Below are 24,145 nucleotides of genomic sequence, written 5' to 3'. Positions count from 1 at the left end.
CTAAGAAGTATGGTACTCTTTCAGGTTAGACAAATAGGTGAATGGAATAAAAAAAGAGCTACATGGCCAGGCACAGTGGCTCACGCCTATAATCCCAGCACTTTGGGAGGCTGAGGTGGGTGGATCATGATGTCAAGAGATCGAGACCATCCTGCCAACATGGTGAAATCCTGTCTCTACTAAAAACGCAAAAATTAGCTGGGCATGGTAGTGCATGCCTGTAGTCCCAGCTACTTGGGAGGCTGAGGTAGGAGAATCGCTTGAACCTGGGAGGCAGAGGTTGCAGTGAGCCGAGATCACACCACTGCACTCCAGCCTGGTGACAGAACAAGACTCTGTCTCAAAAAAAAAAAAAAAAAAAAAGAGCTACACACAGAAACTTGAAAGATGATTGAATGGGCAATGCACATCAGCAGTATAAGAATGAATTATTAATAAATACAGCTGAGAAAACTGATTCTCTATTCATGAAATGAAACAGATCCCTATTGTAAGCATTGTATGTACAACCAGGGTACAATACAAAGTTAAATTTGGAAGGGCAAACTATAAAGTTTCAGAAGAATTTATCAGAGTACATTTAATAACCTTGGGGTAAGGAGAAATTTCTTAATCAAGACCCCCTAAAAAAGGAAAATATCAAAAAGTTGCCATTAAAATTAAGAATCTCTAGTCTTCATATAATAAAGAGGGTAAAAATACAAAATTCAAGCTTTGAAAATAAATTTTTGATAGATATAACTGACAAAGGAAGATATAAATCTAGAATATATAAACACTTCCTAAAGACAATAAGAAAGAGACTAGCAATATAGTAGATAGATGTGTAGAAGTGGGAACACAAACGTGACCCCAACACCACATGAAAAGGTGATCAGTGACATTAGTAATAAGGGCAATGCAAAACAAAACCACAATGAGATACCACTTTGCTCCCAGACATTGGCAAAAATTATTAAGTTAGGTAAGTACCAGTTTCAGCAAGAATGTGGGCCTATCAATACTCTTACATACTTCTGGTGAGAGATACCTGCATATCTCAAGGCACATACAAAAGAGTTTATGATCGCAAAAACAAAAAACTGGAAACCACATAAATGCCAACAGTAACATGAATTTTAAAATATGGTATAGTTTTATCATGGGATACTGTATAGCAGTTAAAAAAATGAATTACAGCTATGCACATGAAAATGGATTAATCTGAAAAGCTGTTTAACCTGGATCAACCAGAAAGATAGAAAAGAAGCTCATTTTGTGACCAAATAATTCCTTTATATAAATTTTATAAGCAAGGAAAATTAAACAGTATATTGTTTGTGGATACAGGCTTAAGTGGTAAAACTATAAAGAAAAGCAAGGGAATCACTGACAAAAAAAAAATCAGAAGTGTTAGTTGTTGGCCGGGCACAGCGACTCACGCCTGTAATCCCAGCACTTTGGGAGGCCGAGAGAGAAGGATCACTGGAGGCCTAGGGTTCAAGGCTGCAGTGAGCTATGATCAGCCCGAGATGACAGAGTGAGACCCTGTCTAAAACAAACAAATAACAACAACAACAACAAACAAATAACAACAACAGAAACAAAAAAGTCAGGAAAAAAGAGTAGTTGTCTTTGGAGCTGGAAGAGGATGCCTTCCGTGATAGGTTCTCCAGGGCTTCTGAGGTTCTGCTATGTTCTAGCTCTAAGTCTTTGTGGTGGGCACATGAGTGTTTTATTATTTTTATTTACCTGTCAAGTGCCCAATACATTTTTTTTTTCACTTTTTGAAAAGAAATTATCCTTCAGTTTTCTATTAAGCACTTCCTGGATTCCAAAGCAGAATTCATCACATTCTTTGCATTCATTCGGGCTGGGTTTGCTGAACTCTGGATCCCTGAAGCCACGGAGCACGCATGCTGGATTCCCATGTTTCAGAGCTGGAAATTTTCCTCCCCAGTGTGAAGAGCCTCAAGAGAGGCAGAAGATGCTGTTTACTACACACCTTGAACACTTAGAGGGTTAAAGAAGGTAATGGAAGAGCTGAGGAAAGAACTGTGTAATGCACAAAAGACATCACAGAAAAAATAGAAACTGGCATTTGGAATCTCATAAGAAATTATTTGGTTGAGGATAAAAATGATGTTCATAATTATGATGAGAAGGAGCATTCAAATTCTGGTGCTTTGGTGTGCTCTAATCTTCTGTCTCTTTTCTTCTATTAATTTATTCTGACCTTTGAGAATCTCTTGTTTGGGTTTTCCCCTGCCTTTCAGTTTTACACGCTGCCTTTTAAATTCTTATGGAAGTTTTTCTGTGTTTGCTAAATTAAATAGATCCATAAAGCAATACATATGTTTGTAGTGAGATGGAAATTACAGTGAAACTGTCTGTACTTCCTGCATTCATGAGATAATGAATAGGGGTAACTTTTTAAGGAATTAGAATAGAAAATCAGGATCACAAATGGTAGGAAGCAGAAGCTTTCACAATCTGGCTCCAGGGTTTTCTGCCTCTAACAACTCTTTAATCCTCCACTGTATTAGAACTCTCAGAACCAGCTTTGTTCCTTTCTTATTCTAAAATTACAGCTCTCTTTCTGTTTGTCTCAGGTTCCAAATGACTTTTTATCCCTGCACAACTGTTACCATCTTCTTATTTAAAAACTGTCATCAAAACTTAGCAAGGTTCTCAGAAAACAAGGCAAATGGAAAAACCTGTGCTTCAGTGATTGCTCAGAGCCTTGAAGTGGGCACTCTGTCTGCTCATGATGAGAAGAGAGGAAAGACCTTCATAATCCTAGCTCTGCAACTGGAGAATCTTAGAAATACAGCATGCCCTAGAGGCCATAGAGTTCTGCTCAAAGTAAAATTCCCTTTTCTATGTCTCTGAAGAAGGTTCTTTGGCTTCAGCTTTTGACTTAGCACTGCAGTCACAGGGAGCTTGAGACTTCAACAAACAGCTGTTACGCTCTTGGAGTTGTAAGGAAATTCTTCCTTAGGGAGGTATTATAAGCCTCCCCTGAGCTAGCTTGGGTCTCTACAAGACCAATTCTTGAAATATGTAAAATGCTGTCCCCTCATTTTGACATGTCTCTCGAGAGTCTTCTCTTCTGAAAGTCAACATCTCTGCTTTTGTTGCCCATATAGTCTGTTTCTAGGCGTAGTTTTAGACGGTGCTGGTGCCTCTTGTTTGGAGGCCTGGCTGCAGTGTGGCAGCACCCTTTTTAAAGTGAGATGCCCAAACTGAGTATCAGAATCCAGAGGTGGCCTAAATCCTGGGGGCAGTAAGTGCTTTATTCCCCCCTTTATACTAAAGTTCCCAACTTTTGCTAGTTTTGATAGAAACTACATGACACAGGAAGTGTGTATAGAAATAATCTTGGATCAGCATCAGAAATCCACTGGAGTAGCTGCCCTACAGATATCTTCACTGGAAAGTCACCACAAGTAGTCAGGCTTCCACCAAGATATGAAGTGAAATATCTTCCCTGGGCCCTGGGCAGGAGGAGCCCCAGGAGCTGGGTCTACTCTTCAGTCCCCCACCCCAGGGTCTCTTGTCTCTGATTCTCTCTGCAGGTCTGTTCTGCTCTCCTTCTCTCGGCGAAGTGACCTTTCCGCGTCTTTTATGTTTCCTTTTAACTTTGGTTTGCCTGTGCTGTGTGTGGCATGAAACCAACCTAACCCAAACTCTGTAAACTTTTCATTCCAAGTGTTCCTATTGCCATTGCCCAGCTAAAGTGTCTCTCAAACTTTAATGTCCACAAAACCACCTGGGGATTTTGTTAAAATTCTGATAATAGTTCCATAGGTCTAGGATGGGGAGTCCACATTTCTACCAACTTCCCAGCCAACGTGGATGCTGCTAGTCCACAGATCATACTTTGAGTAGCAATGAATCAGGCTGCAGCTGTCCCAGTTTCCTAGTTCCCTGGTTCCAACTTCCTGGGAAATGGAATTTTATTATTGTGTTCCAATTTTTGGATTTGTTCACCCTGGGTCAGGTGTTCACTCTGGTCCAGTTAGCTACTGGAAGGGGAACTGATATACATGATACAAATGTGGCCACCTTCACTGGCCCTTTCAGCAGAAGCTATGGGTGGACTGGGTAGTTTAAAATGCCAAAATAAGTCCATAGCAGAGGTCACTAAAACCCCCAGGTCACTTTTGTATAAACAGCTCACTAAACCAAATTTTGCCTACCTTGTACTTGTGCAATTTTTCTGATGGGAAATACTGTCATTTTCTTTTTTAAAAAATTTTAAGTTCTGGGATACACGTGCATGATGTGCAGGTTTGTTACTTAGGTAAATGTGTGCCATGGTGGTTTGATGCACTTATCAACACATCACCTAGGTATTAAGCCCCGCATGCGTGAGCTGTTAATCCTGATGCTCTCTCTTCCTGCACCCCCACCCTATCCCGACAGGCCCCAGTGTGTGTTGCTCCCCTCCCTGTGTCCATGTGTTCTCATTGTTTGGCTCCCACTTATAAGTCAGAACAAACGATGTTTGGTTTTCTGTTCGTATGTTAGTTTGCTGAGGATAATGGCTTTGAGCTCCATCCATGTCCCTGTAAAGGACACAATCTTCTTACTTTTTATGGTTGCATAATATTCCATGGTATGTATGTACCACATTTTCTTTATTCAGTCTATCATTGATGGGCATTTGGGTTGATTCCATATCTTTGCTATTGTGAATAGTGCTGTAATGAACATACGTGTGCACATATCTTTATAATAGAATGATTTATATTCCTTTGGGGTATGTACCTAGTAATGGGATTGCTGGGTCAAATGGTATTTCTGGTTCTAGGTCTTTGAGGAATTGCAATATTGTCTTCTACAATGGTTGAACTAATTTTGCATGCCCAGCAACAGTGTAAAAGCATTCCTATTTCTCCACAACCTCACCAGCATCTGTTGTTTCTCGACTTTTTAATAATCTCCATTCTGACTGGTGAGAAGTGGTATCTCAATGAAGTTTTGATTTGTATTTCTCTAATGATCAGTGATGTTAAGCTTTTTTTCATATGTTTGTTGGTCACATAAATGTCTTGTTTTGAGAAGTGTTTATTCATTTCCTTTGCCCACTATTTAATGGGGTTGTTTTTTCTTCCAAATTTAACTTCCTTGTAGATTCTGGTTATTAGGCCTTTGCCAGATGGATTGATTGCAAAAATTTTCTCCCATGCTGTAGGTTATCTGTTCACTGTGATGATAGTTTCTTTTGCTGTGCAGAAGCTCTTTAATTAGATCCCATTTGTCAATTTTTGCTTTTGTTGCAATTGCTTTCGATGTTTTTGTCATGAAAACTTTGCCCATGACTATGTCCTGAATGGTATTGCCTAGATTTTCTTCCATGGTTTTTATAGTTTTTGGTTTTACATTCAAGTCTTTAATCCATTTTGAGTTAATTTTTGTATAAGGTGCTAGGAAGGGGTCCACTTTCCATTTCCGGCATATGGTTAGCCAATTCTCCCAGTACCATTTATTAAAGACGGAATCCTTTCCTCACTGCTTGTTTTTGTCAGGTTTGTTGAAGATCCTATGATTACAGATGTGTGGTCTTATTTCTGACCTATTCTGTTCCATTGTGCTATGTGAGACTGTCATTTTCTAACATAATTGACACGGTTCTGATTTCCTTTGAATCCTGTTCACACAGTTAATATATCTTGTTTCTGATGCTTGTGCGAGGCTCAGGACTATGAAATTCATATATTCCTGAAAAGAAAAAAACATATGAATTATCCTTTTATATCTTCTCATATTTTAGATGCTATTCTTCTGTCATTTCAGTGAGATTTTAGAAGAAAGGAAAGACTTGCTCTTAGTCAGACATCTTAAAGAAGCATCACTTTACGTTGTATTTTTAAAAATCCTTGTACTGGGCCCTGAACTCAGTGCAAACCAGCCATCACTTATGTGAAACTCACAATTATAATGCTTAAATGTCCCTTTTCAATAGCTTCTCCAGGTGGGTCAGTATGGCCCTTCCAGGGGTCTGTCTGTGTGAGATCCAAGCTGTGGGAATGACATCTACAGAAGTTCAGAACTGAAACTTCCACTTTACACCCCGCCGATCCACGCACATACCAGATGCTGACTTCCCTAGTACACTATGAGATGCTTACTCCATGGTGACGATTCTATAGTGCTTCCCCCTTCCAATTCCGGTGTGTTTTAGTTTCAAGTATATAGGTAGTTTCTAAGGATTGAAGCACTTGGAGGAGTGTGCAGTGGGGAGGGGATGACAGGGATGGATGCAGCAGGATAATGAGAACGTTCTCTGGTATGAGTCTAAGGAAGGCAAAGAAGTGCTTCTGGCTTGGGGAGCTTAGGAAGAAATCCTAAAGCAATTCATTTCAGTCCTGGATTGTCAGACTTGTCCTGTTGTTCATTCACTTTCTAAAAACTAGTCCTAGAAAAGTCATATGATCCCTTTGGGGTTTGGAAAAGGTCTTCCATAATTCAGAGAACTGGCACATTAATTTAATCAGAAACTTGGCTTATTTTCGATCTCTTCATTTTGTCAACTAAGAGGCATAGCCACAATGGATAGATTCATTCTGGATGCAAAGAAAATCAAAGTACTCTTAGAGATTTGGTGGGCCAAGGAGACACTCACATGGGACCACTTTGTAGATCAATTTTCCAAGCCCGTGAAAAATAAATGGAAGTGTTCCTGTGTGAGCCTGTTAGCATCTGTTCCGCTGCATTATGCATGATCCCGCCATGTTTGTGGTGCATCTATCCATCACACTGTTTCAACAAGGATTTTCCATGTTTGCCAAATGGTAGATATCAAGACAAAATACATAGTTTCCTCATTCTGGTTTTCTTGGCAGGAGCCTCTCTTGTGCATTTTTTTTTTAAATAGATATCTGTAATTTGTCTTTGTTTGGTATAGCCACAAAGGTTTGGCCTCTTCCCTTAGGGGGCAGATTTGAGGGCTTATAGACACTAATCTAGTCTTAATATTTGCTTGATAGTTTTTCTTTTTGCAGCACTGTGATTTTGAAAAATTTCAAATAAACTTGTTATCACTAGTCTGTCTAAAAGTAGATCCCATGTAGGTTGTTAATAAAAATGACTCCCATGTAGATGTTATAAGAAAACAAAACAAAACAAAACAAAAAATCTGATTCCTCCTCTCTGTTAGCTTACACAAATGTATACAGATATAAAGCAAACAGCATTGTGAGATTTTTTTTCTGATAAAAATTATTCACTTTAACGCTATAGTAGGTAGAAGGGAAGCTTGCATTTGAATTACGTTCTGATAAACAGGATAATTATACTTGCTTAATTAGAATGATTTCTGTATTTAATAGGCATTGAGTTTTTGGATACCATAGCAAGTACAAAGCCCATGTGCCATTTTTCTTTTCTTCCACAGATTTAATCTATGCTAATAGCTATTCAAACTCTTTCCGACTGCTGAATATTTGTCTTTGGTACATTTTTCACCCTTGGCTGAGATAATAATTGCAGCTGTTAAAAAAACTTATTTTCATTTTGTTTATTTTGTCTGTGCTCCAAATCTCCTATTCTAATTTATTTTATATTGCTGTCTCTGCTATTCTAGATTTCTCAGTTTCTTCTGATTAAGGACTTTTGTTTAAAATCTTGTGAATGGCAATTATTAATTTGTCAGAAAAAATATTTCAGTCCAAATCACTATTGATTTGGATTGCCATTAGATTCAAATATTTGAATAATTGATAGTTGTATACACAAATGAGCCTTTCCTACTCAACTTTAATAGTATCTGAAGCAGTGGTTTAAGTGGCCGCACTTATGAAACTTACAAAGTTCCATAATTGTCAGTTTTGATTTTTTTTCCACTATGCCCTCAAATTAAAGACCTATTTTTTTCAGTAATCAAGACTTCCAGAAGCCAAATTCCTCTCTTTCCTAAAGAATGACTTTCCTGAAGGAGAATAGAACTCATTCACAAATTTAAGTCAGTTGTTCCTTTGTTTCAGAATAGTTTGAGACAAATTTGAATAAATGTATAATTTTTGATATGAAAAGTAGAGAAATGGATATGAACCTAAGCCATAAATTTTTCACTTAGCTTTATAGACTTAAACAGAGTTGGAATAGTGTTCTTTTGTAACTCTAGATGTCAAGAGAAGCAAGTTTCTGCTACTGCCATGTTTGAAGACCGTGAACATTTACTACTACAGGGAGGTAAAGTGTTTGTAAGTGGTACCTGTATGAACCATTTCTTTTTTATTTTAATGGTTAGGTGTTTACTTTTTATTAAACATTTTATTATGAAAATGTTCAAAGTATAGCCAAGTGGGAAGAATTTTACAGTGAGCACCCATAAAATCACTTAGATTCTTCCATAACATTTTTCTTTACTTATTTATCACATATCTAAACTTCTATCCATCCCTTGATGCAGCCGTCAATCCATCTTATTTTTTATGCTAATTATTGTAAGTTGCAGACGACAATACATTTCATTCAAAGTACTTTAGTGTGCAGATTAATAAGAGTTCAATATTTGTTTATAGTTTATTTTTTTTTCAGGGTAAAATTTACCGAGTTTGTCAAAATGCATACATGCACCTGTGTAACTGAAACCCCTATCAAAATATAGAATATTCCCTTGCTTCCTCCTTTATCCCTATCCTTACCCATATCTCCAGGTAACCACTGTTTGGACTTTTTTTCACCATAGATAAGTTTGCCTATTCTAGAACTTCAATTAAAGTCAGTCATGTGTTATGTACGCCTTTGTGTATGTTTTCTTCCACTCAGCCTAATTTCTTTCTTCATCCCTGATTTTCATTCCTTTTTATGGCTAATATTCCATTGTGTGAGTATATCACATTTTGTTTATCCATTCTCTGGTTTGTTTTTAGTTTTTAACTATTATGAATAAAGCTGCTATGAATAGTCTTATACAAGTCTTTTTGTGTCAATGCATTTTCATACCTCCTGGGTAGGACTGGAATTATAGGGTCAGACAATAGGTGTATTTTTTAGTTTTATAAGAAACATACAGAATTTTTCTAAAATGGTTATTTTATATTCCCACCAATAATGCATGAGACATTCAGATATCCTGCAGTTGATCTTTTTTTAAATTTATACCTATTCTGGCAATGTGAGTGATATCTCATTGTGGTCTTAATTTGCATTTCCTGATGTTTTCTTTTTTTTTTTTTTTGAGACAGAGTGCTGCTCTGTCACTCAGGCTGGAGTGCAGTGGTGCGATCTCAGCTCACTGCAACCTCTGCCTTCCAGGTTCAAGCAGTTCTCCTGTCTCAGTCTCCCAAGTTGCTGGGATTACAGGCGCATGCCACCACATCCAGCTGTATTTTTTAATTATTATTTTTAGTAGAGACAGGGTTTCACCATATTGGTCAGGTTGGTCTGGAACTCCTAACCTTAGGTGATCCACCGCCTCGGCCTCCCAAAGTACTAGGATTACAGGCGTGAGCCACTGCGCCTGGCCTAGATGTTTTATTTCTAATAGTTTTTAAGAAAAACACAATTAGAACATAAAGTCCATAATTGCAGGGCCAAATAGAAAATAAGTCAATTTTAGATAAAGTTCAATAAAAATACTAGGTAAATAATAGTTGTGGTGGTATATGGATATAGCAAAATTTGTTGAAGTGGTCTATGAATAAGTGAAGTTTGAGAACTGCTTTTACAGAGGAGGTAATTTTTCAGACTTCCTTGATTTTCATGGCTTTCTGTTTTGTTTTTTGAGATGAGGTATCACTCTGTCACCCAGGCTGGAGTGCAGTGGCATGATCATAGTTCACTTCAGCCTTGACTTCCTGGGCTCTAGTGATTCTCCCACCTCAGCCTCCTGAGTAGCTGGGGACTACAGACACATGACACCATGTCTGGCTAATATTTTAAATTATTTGTAGAGACAAGGTTTCACTATATTGGCCAGGCTGGTTCCATGGCTTTTTAAAATCAAGTAAAAAAATCAACATGTACAAATATTTAAGAAATTTTAATTACCATCATCCACTACAGAGTGACTGAGCTCTGAGATTAGGTTTCTAGGTAAGCCTAGAGAGAAAAAAGATTTCAGGCCTCACCGCTGCTTTTGAGACCATGCTTTGAACAGTCTGATTGTATAAAACTGAAAAAAGAAAACTATATTACCAAGACAAAGTGGCAAGGTGGATATTAGTACACATACTGGAGTCAGCGTGCTGGATTTGATCCTGGGTCCCACCACTTACTAGTTACGTGAACTTGGCAAATTACCTTATTTTCTGTGGTTCAGGTTCCTCGTGTATCTATTGTGAATTATAATAGTACCAACTTCGTATGGAATTGTGGGGAGTATATGCATAAAAACATGTGACCATCATGTAGTAGGCATGACGTAGGGGAGGGTTACTATTGTTATCGCTACTGTAATCAATCAGCACCAATACATTCAACTGAAAAATGAGGCAGGGGAATAAATACTCCTAGAAAGCAGAAAGACTTGTGCCTTCTGGAACCGGTGTATCTTATTGTCAACCTGCCATTAATTTCCCTTTGATGTGGTTTGGATCTATGTCCCCAGTCAAATCTCATGTTGAACTGTAATCCCTAGTATTGGAGGTGGGGCCTCGTGGGAGGTAATTGGATCATGGGGGTGGATTTCTCATGAATGGTTTAGCACCATCTCCTTGGTGCTGTCCTTGTGACAGTGAGTAAATTCTTGTGAGATCTGACTTTTTAAAAGTGTGACACCCCGCTTTCTCTCTCTTACTCCTGCCTCCCTTCATGTGAGACACCTGCTCCTCCTTCACCTTCCACCATGATTGTAATCTTCCTGAGGCCTCCTCAGAAGCAGGTGCCTGCTGTTATGCTTCCTGTACAGCCGGCAGAACTATGAGCCAATTAAACCTCTTTTCTTTGTAAATTAGCAGTCTCAGGTATTTCTTTATAGCAATGCGTGAATGGCATAATCCACCCTTTTCCTAAGATAGCAACTGGCTCTTTCACTGGGCAACAGCCCTTCCCAGTTCTCAGCATGAGGCTGACCCTATTTCTTGGCCATCTGGTCCCGGCCTGGCCAATCCACATTTCTCATCCCTCTGTTCACACTGATTGGTCCGGATTGGTTCAGAAATGGACACTTGATCTCAGTCAGAATACTACTATTCAATGATAAAATTTCTGCCGGTGCTATTGGGAAAGTAACTCCCTTTCTTTCTGCTACAGTTGCTGAGCTGATAAGACAGGATGGTGCCTCTGGGAGCCATTTTGCATCTTCTGGGGACAGCCTGCCTGAGACTGAATCCCACAGAGGGAAATGCAAAGCTAGACAAAAAGAGAGAGGCAGTGAGAGAGAGAAAAAGAGAGAGAAAGATGTCTACTGACATCACTTGCCAACTGGCTCCAGCTGTCTTGATCTGACCTTCCCAGCTGTAGACTCATACATTCCCCTTTTTGCCTAAGCCAGTTTAAGTTCAGTTGCTGTTATTTGTAACTGAAAATCCTGATGAATACATCTTTTATAGTCAAGGGCACATTTTTGCAAGACAATTTCCTTCAGTTAAGTTGGGGGACTTTGCTGTGTGTATGTAAATGTTTTTCTCTGATGAAACTTGCACATGTGGTTTGTATATATTACATGGAGACACTGGTAGAGCCAGGTTTATGAAATGCCCCAACAGATAGGGAGGCAGATTTGGAGGGAAATGATGCCAGTCTGTTTACTGTGAAGCAGCCATGGGAAGCAGGAAGATCCTCATTATTTCTCAGTGTCATCTGGATTCCATGGTCTGAGTGAGATGGAATGGAGTGGCATGGGGAGTGGGGAGGAGAGTGGGGCCGGATTCTTCTGTAGATATTGCTCTGGTGCTGCAAATGGGTGAGGGAGACAAGAGATCTGCTGCTTTACTTTCCTTCTTCTTTCAGCCTGCCCTTATCAGCTGTTGCTATTGGAACTTCAAGAACCTGTGCCTCCAAGTCTCAGCACCCTTTGATAACACCTCTGATAATAATCCTACCTTATACCCCTGGACTAAGACTCATATAAACATGATGTAATCATCTGATTTCAATTGGCCCAGTCATCTGGAAAAGGTACATTTCAATCATTTGGTTGCACTGAAACTAAGCCTAAGATTACCACATCTATATTTAGTGACTTCCTAATCACAGTATCAATAAATATGGCTTCTTATTGCAAAGCTGGATAATTGCACTTATTCTTGTTAACATCTCATGTGCTTCAAAGAGTAATTACAGATAATGAGAAAGTTTAGGTTCAAAGGATTGTGCATATTATCGAATAATGAATGAAGAGTACTTGAAAGGTGTGATAGGGGTTAATCACTGAGGGCTAAAACTGCCTGCTCATGCATAGCTAAGGGAGAAGCAGCATAAGCTCTTCCATGGTGTACAATTGATGCAACTCCACACCAGCCTAAATTCTGAAACCCTAACCACTGAGAAAACAAAAGAAGTGCTATTAAGAAATGAATAGGTTCAGTGGAGGTAGAAGAGTGTGTGTGTGGGGGGAATAGGTTTATGGTTTGTGCATGTAAAGTCCAGTAAAACTAACCTGTGATGATTAGCAAAACTTTCCTGCTTATGGTCTAGTCTCTCTTAACTTCATTTATTTATTAATTTTTATATTCAATTCATTCACTCATTTAAAAAATACTGAGAGTACACTTACGTTGCAGGAATTGTATCATGTGCTGGGTGTAAAATGAGTCTGCCCTCACAAAGCTTATAGTCCATCTGGGAGACAGATGTTAAACGACAATGGTGATAATCACTGCAGAGCAAAGTTACAGTGTAAGATGCTGTAATCTAACCCAGTTTACAAAAGTCAGGACAGATTTTCCTGAGGACCTGACATTGAAGTTGAAGCCAGAAGGAGAAGGAGTTAATCAGCAGAAAGCAGCAGAAAACAGTAGAAAGCGTGACGGTCCTGAGATGGGGAGCAGCTGTTTCCTTGTAAAGGTGGGAAGAATGTTAGAGAGATTGGAGGAAGGTGAATGAGGCTGGAGAATAAGTGGAGCTGGAGATGTGGGCTGGGGCCAGAGCAGGTGGAGCCTCTTGTCCCTGTATAAGAGGCTGAACTTTATCTCAAAGCTGTCAGAGCCACACCACTGACAGGTTATATGGGAAACTTTACATTTTCTTTTAAAATTAAATTTAATTTCCTTGTAGAGACAAGGTCTCACTCTGTTGCCCAGGTTGAAGTGCAGTGGCACAATCACAGCTGTACAGCTTCGAACTCCTAGGATCAAGCAATCATCCCACCTCAGCCTCCTGAGTAGCTGGGACTACAGGCACAAGCCACCATGCCTGGCTGTTTTTTAATTTTTACAGAGACTGAGTTACTTTATATTGCTCAGGCTGGTCTTGAACTCCTGGGCTCAAGTGATCCTCCTGCCTTGGCCTCCCAAAATGCTGGATTACAAGCGTCAGCCACTGCGCCCAGCCAAATGTTACATGTTCTCACGGTTGCCATTTATGTAGTTGTAAATATACATGATATCTTTTCATTCTATTTTGTAGTTTTGATCACTACTTTTAAAAGCAAGGCAGAGAAATTTAGAGTTAAAAAGTTAATAAGTAGGTCAACAAGGACAGAGAACTTGAAAGGGCTTCAGGATTTTCTTTGTTCCATTATACCATTTTAGAAGTATGGGGTTTTTTCTTCTCTCCTTTCATTTGTATGTTCTGGAAAATAGCAAAGAAAACTGTCAAACCATTTTGTGAGATAGCTGTCTTTCCAAACTTTGTCAAATTTCTAAGGCTATGAATGACTCTGATATTTAAGATTCTATTCTAGAAAAAGTAAACACTAATAGGGCAGTAACTGGAATGTAAGAATAACGCAGGAGTTAAAAGTGTGAGCTCTGATCCCAGGTCAATCAAATTCAAGTCCAGCTTTGTCAATCACTAGATGTATGACATTGAAGATGTTGTTTATCTGTATCTCTTATCTGTAATATGACATTGAAGATGTTGTTTATCTGTATCTCTTATCTTACAGATAAATCTCTTATCTGTAAAATGGAGACAATAATATTAACTACCTTACTGGGCCATGATGAAGATTATGACATAATATATTTAAGCAAGGTAATTGGTAAACAAAGTAGTACATTATCAATCAATAATTAACTAATAATACATAACAATTTTAGTGGAAAAGTATCTTTTTCCACTAAAGTAGATGGTGGAAAATTCCATATTTATTATAATACCTACCATTTTATAAATACATATGTGATAAATAACTGACCACTAAGTTCATACACACATACAGTAGCTAATATATAAACATTTTGGGAGGCAATCTGAAGAATTAGAAGTTTGGGTTCGAATGAATAAATAAGAGGGTAATTAAAGTTAAACAGAAATTAAATACTGAAAGACAAACAGCCAAGTTTAAATGGGTTCATGAACAGAGATGTTAAAAAGGCAAGAAGTCAATTTAGAGGATGCAAAAAGCAATACAATTTTTATTTTATTTTATTTTTTTTATTTTTATTTTTGAGACAGAATCTCACTCTGTCACCTGGGCTGAAGTGCAGAGGCATGACCTCAGCTCACTGAAACCTCCGCCTTCCGAGTTCAAGTGATTCTCCTGCCTCATCCTTCCAAGTAGCTGGGATTACAGGCACACGCCACCACAACCAGCTAATTTTTGTATTTTTAGTAGAGATGGGGTTTTGCCATGTTGGCCAGGCTGGTCTCAAACTCCTGACCTCCACTGATCCACCCGTCTTGGCCTCCCAAAGTGCTGAAATTACAGGCATAAGCCACCATGCCTGGCCCAATTTTTAAATTAAAGCTTGAAAGCAAAGGTACAGACAGAAGAGCAAAACAACTAACAAATATCTACAAGAGCCAGGGAGGTAATATGAACAGGTAAAGCCACTGTGTGTAACGGAGTGGGAGTAGCAGGCTCTGCATAAAAGCATTCACATTAAAAACTATGTATATATTTTTAAAATCATGGTGCAAACAGTTTGCAATCCCAGGAATAAAATGATGAATACCCCAAATTAACAGAAAATAGCGATGGAATTATTGAACTGCTCCTTTCTGCTGCATATGTCATGTTCTGTGATCCTTCTCTCCTTCCTGATCTACTCCCAGGCATATGCCCCCAACTTATTGATGATGTATGTGAGTGAGCCAGGTGCTGTGGCTCTTTGGAAAGACAGCCCCTTTCTATCCTTAACTTGCTCAGCCCTTTCTTGGTTGAGTGTGCTGAGGTTTGACCCTAATTATGGGTCTGGTGGCCAGGAAGGGGCTTGGGGCAGATAATGAGAAGGGTAAGCATTGCCTAGCTAGGCACTTGTCTAAGGTGAAGGCTTTTCAAGTAAGGGTGTGTGTGTGCGCAGGGGGAGGCTCTATCTTCCAACAATGGAAAATGGACCTTCACTGCAGATTTGGAGAGTTCAAGGAAATCTGGGGGCATCAAGGTTCTCAAGTGCATCTACTCAGATAGCCCCATCCCAGTTCTCAGCACTCACTTCTTCCTCATGGAGGGTTGATTTGGTCTGGGAGATTGGCTTTTGCAGGGAATCCAGGCTTCTCTCAAGTTCTGCCATTCTTATAGTTAAGTCTTCAAGCCACAGGAGATGGGGGTCACTGTAAAAACTGCAAAGAGTTTTCTTCTTTTGCTTTAAATTGCTATTTAACAGATCTGCCAACAGATCTATCGATCAACGGATCACTTCCTCCCTTTGTTAAATCAGTTCCCCAGTCCTTATAGTTACTATTTTCCTCATACCTTCCAAACACCTGTCTCATTGCAGCAGTTCACGTAATTCTTTCCACTTGTATCTCATCCCAGTTCTCCACAGGTAACGGTCTTAGCAATCAGCAGGCCAGGGATTAGCCTTGTCTCCCACCAGTGATGTGGTTCTTCTTTCCATCCTGCAGCCTGGTGATCCAGCTGGAGGATCCCATATCTAGTATTGCTTCCTAGAACCGTATGCCATACCAACTCTTAGACTGGATTCCTGGAAGTGGCACCTGGTGTGGGATTTCTTGTTGAGGTTGTTATCGGGAGTGTGCTCGCTGAAGAAGAGGCATGAGAGAAGCAAAAGTAGGGTAGGGGAGAAAACTAAACAAGGATGTGGCTCCCCTAGAGACTAGCTTACCCTTGTGGAAGATCTGGAGCAGAAATTGCACCGCAGAACTGGCCCCACCTGGGGTAGGGAGGCCTGTCTTTGATACATGAGTGAGTACTGGCTGTGGTCTGCATTGCATGTCCCAACTTCCCCCAAACACATACATAAAGAGCTGGCAACTCTCCATTGTTTTTTTTTTTGTTCGTTTGTTTTGTTTTGCTTTTGTTTTTGACATGGAGCCTTGCTCTGTCACCCAGGCTGGAGTGCAGTGATACCATCTCAGCTACACTGCAACCTCTGCCTCCCGGGTTCAAGTGATTCTCCTGCCTCAGCTTCCCAAGTAGCTGGGATTACAGGCTCACACCACCGTGCCCAGCTAATTTTTGTATTTTTAGTAGAGATGGGATTTCACTATGTTGGCCAGGCTGGTCTCAAACTCCTGACCTCAAGTGATCCGCCTGCCTCAGCCTCCCAAAGTGCTGGGATTAGAGGCATGAGCCACCATGCCTGGCCTCTTCATTGTTATTATCAGCCAACACACACACACTTAGGGGATGGGTGCTCCAGGAGTAAAGATGGTGAACAACATCTGATTATAGCTGTTATTATCCATTATAACTAATATTATCAAAAGGCAGTTCATATTTTTGCAGCTGGAAAAAGTTTCCATTTAATGGTGGCTGTGCAACTGGTGCTATATTTTTTCTCCTACAAAAGGCTATGTTTTCCTTAATGTTCACCTGTAAAATTAAGTAGAAAAGCCTATTAATTTGAAGGGAAAATACAAGTGAATTTATTAATGAAGTGTTAACAAAAAGGTTTATTGTAGCAAGGTTCTCTTCTCATTCCCTACAAGGCCTCCTAATACATACTCACATACATTTCTCCCCTAAGAATGTCTGTCTGTTGGTTTCGCAGGTAAGAACACTTTTATTTTTTTGTCTGCTGTAATTGAAGCGAGTTTCCAGGTTGGTGAATTAATCCACTGTGCCCTGCTTACAACTAACTCGCTAAGAAGGATACAATACCATATTATATATGCACAAAGATATATACTTTAATATGTGAACCAGAATTAATTAACGCTTTGTGTAGAAAAATCCATTTTGCCTCAATATGTAAGCACCTGAGAAATGTGTTTCTCTGAAAGCTTCTGGGAAATTGCTAGAGTAAGCTATTGAACTGCAAATGTAAATCTACTTATAATTTATAAACAAATAAGCCTCAGGCATGTTTTTATAGTTTCAGCCTTCTCTGGCTAGTCCTCACAGCAGAAAAGAAAAGAAGTACTTTTTGAAGGTAACTCTAAATTTCTTCCCTCATTCAGTATACGTGAAGGAATTTGGGGAAATTTTGCATTTAGTGGAAACCCATTTATAAATTTTCTTGTGAAAATATTATAACCATTGTAGCAATCTTGGGGAAAGGAAGTACTTGATCTTTGTTCAAGCCATCAGTTATGAAATATTGGAAGTGAAAGCTGCTGAGGTCTGCGGTGTAGGGGCAGTGGGCCGAAGTATCTTGTTAAAAGGGAAGGACTTACACATTTCAGCATTCATGTACATTTGTTAGACCACAAGTAATTATGACCTTTTTTTGGGGGAAAAAAATGCAATGGAGGTGAATTGTTTCCCTTGCCAGGAGACAGGATTTTTGAGCAGCTCTCTGGAGAGCAATAATGGCCCAGCATGGGTTTGATTAATCTGCAACTGGAAAAGTACTAACTCGAGGAAAGTGTTCAAGAAATATTTGGAAGTTATGGTTTCTCTGTTGGACCGCCTTGAAGATTTAGATGTCCCCCCAGGTGCTTTGTGATCAGTAAGAAATGCAGTGACTCCTGAGCTTTTGGAGGTGGGTGATGAAGGGTGATGGTAATATGTTGAAGAAAATCAGATTTTCTCTTTTTTGTCAGGAGTAGTGGCTCAGTATGACGCATACTAGCTAACATTTACTGAGGACTGAAAATGTACCAGGCACTGTCTGAGAACTTTTCTTATTTATGAGAGAAGTACTATTGCGATCCACTTTCCACAGAAAAGAAAAGAGAAATTAAGTAATTTGCCTGTGGTCACACAGCTAGTTAGTGATAAAAATCGAAACCTAGATAGTTTGACTCCAGGGCACATGCTCTTAGCTTTTTGGGGACACAACTTCCAAGGATAAAACCGTAACCAGGAGAAGGAACTTGTAGGCTTACATCACACTCCAGTTACTCTCAAGCAAGGTTGTGTCCCTGCAAAGTTAAATGAGGAATTGGATTATTTTCTGATTTTTCTATCAATTCTATTTTGCAGCCCATCTATTTTGAAAAAGTCAGGTTGGTGGTTGTAGTTCCTGGGTCTTCGGTTATTATTTTTTCAGTCTACTTTTATAAATTCTCCACTTAATTCTGAGTCTGTACCAGTTGAAAAGAACCAAAGTAGGGCGATCCAAATGAAGAAAGTAGCCTGAATCTGACTTTAAGCATGTCTTTGTACCAATGTGAATTTATAGAAGGATTTCAGTGAGACATATGTAACTTTAGCTGGGAGAAAGGGTTGGAGTGATTATGACCCTCAAAGATCAGCTGGAGATGCAGGAACTAAGAGTGGAAGGCCAGCGACTTGGCCAAGATCATGCAGAATGGCTCAGAGAAGGCTTTAAAGGGAGCCTAGTGCGGGTGCTGCCTGGAACAGGGCTCTTTCCTCAGTGTGCCCTTTAAATGGAAGACTCGGCTATCAGGCCACACTTGACAAATCACAGTGAAAAGCCACAGCTCTGGTGACGAGGTGTTTACTGACGAAGAGACAAACTCAAATGGAAAAATGTTCTTCTAGGAACTCTCTTGGGCCCTTCAACCATAAAGCGTCCTCTGGGGAAGAATACATTTGGCTCAAGTTCACCCTGGTAGAAAAGATGTCGGGCAATGAGGTGGTGGGGGCTGGCTGGAAGGGTGATAATGATAAGTTGGCAACCAAAAACAGAGTAAAGCAGATTTATGGCTTGAAAACCTAACCCAAACCACAACTGTGAAGTGCCAAGGATCTCAGGGGATTTGATATTTGGGGAAATCAGGCCAATTTCTTCTTCATATGTCTAGATCTTTTGAATACATCATGCTAATATTATCCTACCTTGGACAGTTGTGAAAATAGTTCAGTGGTGATTGATTTACATATTCCAAAAATGTTCCTATTCTAGAAATTAATTTAAAACATCACAGCTATAAGGAATAAGTATTTATGCTTCAAGTTTCCAGGCACATAGTATTTACTGACTGAATAAATCAAGGAATGTTTGTTGTAGCCAGGACATTATGTGCCTGGTCAATCCTTTTCTATTTTGACATGGAATGAAATGTTAAATTTATGATCAAAACATGTCTTTTTAATTATTTAACTAAAATTTAATTAAATAACTGTCAGTATAATTTGCATAATACTTTTTGGACTGCTCTGTACAATTTCTTTAAAGTCTCGACTAGCTTTTGTTCATAGTGTGAGAACGTAAGGGACGCCTTAAGGTTTACATGCATTTAACATCCTGTACAATTAAATTTCTGCTTTTCTATTCAGCCTACCTTGTTACATGGGGATAAAACGGTCTTGTACAAACTTAATAGGAATATTGCAGAACCAATGAGGAAATGCCCAAGGCTCTTTGATAATCTTACTTGTGTATGCCTGGTAATTATATTAATTAAAATGTCTTTTGCCAGCAGCACAGAAGAGGATTTTTAGTCTTTGAAATAAGTTGATTTTCAACCCGGCGATGTAGTTAAATTTGGATTCATTCTGAAATAGAAGTAGTTTAGAGTAGGAAAAAATGGATCATTTTCCTCTCTAAAGGAAATCATAACTCCTTAGAGAAATGGTTGATTCTGGGTCTGCAAATGCATGCAGTGAGCTTGGGATGTCCTGTTGTGCTGAGAAGGAAGGAAGGAAGGAAGGACGGATGGACAGAAGGAAGGAAGGGAGGGAGATATCCAAGACTACTGAGCACATGTCAAGAAAATGCAGAAGCTGTGTTGAAGGACTCCCACTGCCAAAGGTGGGAGAATTTGAGCAGCCAAAAAAGAATAATGACTACTACTGGCTGAAATATATTGATTATATAAAATTCATAAGGTCATAAAAGCAATGGAAACAAGAAAGAAAAAAGTTCTCAAGATTTGTCTGTCCCCTTTGCAGGTGGCTGGTGCATCAAATTAATGCTCTGAAAATTAGTGATTCAAGTAAAAAAAATTAAGGATTTCTCTACCCTGTCTGTATAAATTGTATCTCTAATGCCCAAATTACCTTAGTGGTTAAAGAATGATTTTTTAAGCAAAAGATACTTAGTTATTACATGTGGAAGAAATGACCAAATTATAAAATCTCAGTTTTTCATCCCCCAAAGAAATAAATGATTCAGGCAATTGTTATCAAAATGGATGCAAAGGCTGGGCATGGTAGCTCATGTCTGTAATCTCAGCACTTTGGGAGGCTGAGATGGGCAGATCACTAAAGGTCAGGAGTTTGAGACCAGTGTGGCCAACAGGGTAAAATCCTGTCTCTATTAAAATACAAAAATTAGCCGGGCGTGGTGGCGGGAATCTGTAGTCCCAACTATTCAGGAGGCTGAGGCAGGAGAATTGCTTGAACCTGGGAGGTGAAGGTTGCAGTGAGATGAGATTGCACCACTACACTCCAGGCTGGACAACAGAGCAAGACTGTCTCAAACAAACAAACAAACAAACAAAGGATGCCGAAAGGATTAAGTGAAAGATTTATAGGAAACTGGATATTTGAAAGGTGTCAGGGTACTCATCCACAGTAGAAGGGAGGAAAGTCAGCATTATAATTATGAGATTGCTGTCTGCACCACCCGATCAATCCTAGCCTCTCTAAAAGTAGGACATCCAGACATCACGTGCCTCCTGGGAGAAGCAATATGAAGTTGACAGCACCACCTAAAATATTCTTGCAAAAATCTTAAGCCTGAGTCTCATTAAGTTTTGTAGGCAATACTAGGGACAGAGGAATTAACTAAATGATGCCACAAGCTAACAATTAGAAAAGTCCAGAATGTGGGACATTTCATAGGACCATTGACTCTGTTTCCTTAATAAATCTCTTGGCTTAGACGAAAAAGCAGGGAGGACCTCTCTGTAAAAAGACATTTTGAAGATAATCAGGAAAATTTAAAAAAAAAAAAAAAAAAAAAACAGGGTATTACATGATAGCAGGAAATTATTGTAAATTTTGCTAGGAGTCATCAATATTGTGGTTATGGAGAAAATGTCTTATTTTTTAGCAATGCTTATTGAAGTATTTAAGAGTAAAATGTCATAATTCCTGGGCTTTGCTTTAAAACAAACATGATAAATATGGCAAAATATTAAAATATTAATAAATGTTAATCTAAGTGCTGGAAATATGGGGGCTCATTGCATTCTTCTCCTTTTTTTTTTTTTTAATTTTTTTGAGACAGGGTCTCATCTGTCAACCAGACTGGAGTGTAGTGGCACAAACACCGCTCACCACAGCCTCAACCTCCTGGGCTCAAGAGATCCTCCCACTTCAGCCTCCTGAGTAGCTCTGCAGGCATGCACCACCATGCCTCGCTAATTGTTTTTGTTTTTGTTTTATAGAAGTGGGGGGTTTGCCATGTTGCCCAGGCTGGTCTCGAACTCCTGAATTCAAGCAATCCTCCCATGGTGGCCTCCCAAAGTCCTGGGATTACAGGTGTGAGCCACCACACCTGGTCTCTTTAGTTTTATATATGTTTAAAAGTTTTCATAATAAGAAGTTTAGCCAGCAGTTAGGCACAATAAAATTACTTACAAATTAAGCTCTCAAGAGTAGTTCAAAATATAGAGAAACCTTCACACTGCTTTTAAAAATATGCATATATGTAAATATGAAACATTTTCATAAGGACTAAAATCATTTTTTGCATGTATTAAAGGCTTTTCTTGATAAACAATGTCTATGTAATAAAAAGAAGAAAGGAGAGGTAAACAGGCTATACTATTTTATTTGTTAGGGATACTTGGCTTTATTCTAGTTTCAGAGCTGGGACCTGGAAGAAGGCTGAAATCCATCAACTAGAACTACAAGTTTGAGATAAATATGCTGTTATAATTAAAACGTAGTCACTGTAATACAATTGCAAAGTAATACAGAAGTATACAGTGTGCCGAAATCCTAGACAAGGAGAGTGCTTTTTAGTGGCATTATGCTGAAATCAAATGAGGCTTATACAATTCCCATTGTTAAAGCAAAATGCATAACCTAAAACCCCAAAATGCAGTTAATCTAATTTGAAAGAACAAACAGCAGTTGTGCTTCCTCAGTTCAGGTGCAGCTTCTGACAATTTATACAGTTTTCTTCCCATGATCTCCTTACAGACATTTTTAAAGGCTTTTTTTGTTTTGTTTTGTTTTGAGATAGTCTCACTCTGTCACCCAGGCTGGAGTACAGTGGCAAGATCTTGGCTCACTGAAACCTCCACCTCCCGAGTTCAAGCGATTCTCCTACTTCGGCCTCCCAAGTAGCTGGGATTACAGGCGTGTTTCACCATGTGTGGCTAATTTTCATATATTTTGTAAAGATGGGGTTTCGCCATGTTAGCCAGGCTGGTCTCGAACTCCTGACCTCAAGTGATTTGCCTGCCTCGGCCTCCCAAAGTGCTGGGGTTACAGGTGTGAGCCACCATGCCCGGCCCATTTTTAAAGGTTTATTTGTGAGTTTATTGCTGTATTAGTCGTTTCTGCACTGCTGCAAAGAACTGCTCAAGACTGGGTAATACATAAAGAAAAGAGGCTTAATTAACTCACAGTTCCACATGGCTGGGGAGGTCTCAGGAAACTTACAATCATGGTGGAAGATGAAAGGGAAGCAAAGACCTTCTCCACAGGGCAGCAGGAAAGAGAGAGCTGGTGAAGGAGGAACTTGCCAAACACTTACAAAGCCATCAGATCTCATGAGAACTCCCTCACTATCACAAGAACAGCGTGGGGAAAACTGCTCCGATGATCCAATCACCATCCACCTGATTCGTCCCTCAACACCTGGGGATTACAATTCAAGATGAGATTTGGGTGCAGTACAAAGCCTAAACATAATCAAACAGCAAGTGAATAGGTAGGTGTACATTTGATGATGCTTCTAGTGACTAATATTTCACTCACTACTTTTGAGTGACAAGTGCCTATTTAATTAGCTTAGAATTTTATATGTAAACTCCACAGATTTAGGGTTTGAATATACTAATCATTTGGGAATTGTCTGTTTTGAGAGTCAAGTTTATTTTACTGAAAAACCTCATAGAAAGACACACATGATCTTGACAGATTTGCCCATCAGGACCATGATAAAGGCCATTCTATTTTAAACTCAGATGTTTGTGTTTGTAGTAATACCCTTCGCAATTCCAAATTGCTTTATGCAGAAACTGATATTTAAGCGCTACAATATAGAAATTCACCTCTGTCTCCCAAGGAAATTTTTTTTATTACATCATTAGTACTAGAAGTGGTATTATCATGAAAAATGATCTTTAGGACAGATTAAAAATATATTACTCAAATAGCAGACACTCGGATGAAACTTTTTTCTTTCTTTCAAAAGCCTTGGCTAATTAATCATTAATGAGTATTAGAAACAGCAAACAAAAAACAAACTACAATGAATATGTCAAAATATATTTTACATTTTCCCTAATAGAGGTATAGTTTTCTACCTAGCACCTCATTCTCTGTTAGTCTGGGAAAGATGTTTGTTTATAGTTTCATTTGTAGTTTGTGTTATAATAATAAGACAGAGAAGCTCCATAGGTAAATTTCTGTAGTATCAAAGTGAAGAATAAATAGAGGCTTATGAGTAGACCAATCAGAAAAAAGAAATTAAGAAGTAACACAATAGTAGTAGTAGTAATACTACATTAAGCAATTACTATGCTTAATGTAGCTAACATTAAGCATACTAATTAATTGCATTAATTTCTTAGCTAACATTAAGCAATTACTATGTACCAAGTAACTATGCTGCTATGGTTTGAATGTGTCCCATAAAGTTCATGTGTTGGAAATTTAACTAACCTAATG

The sequence above is a fragment of the Papio anubis genome, chromosome 3, assembly GCF_008728515.1.
Source record: "Papio anubis isolate 15944 chromosome 3, Panubis1.0, whole genome shotgun sequence".
NCBI lineage: Eukaryota > Metazoa > Chordata > Mammalia > Primates > Cercopithecidae > Papio > Papio anubis.
Note: the sequence above shows the minus strand (reverse complement) of the source record.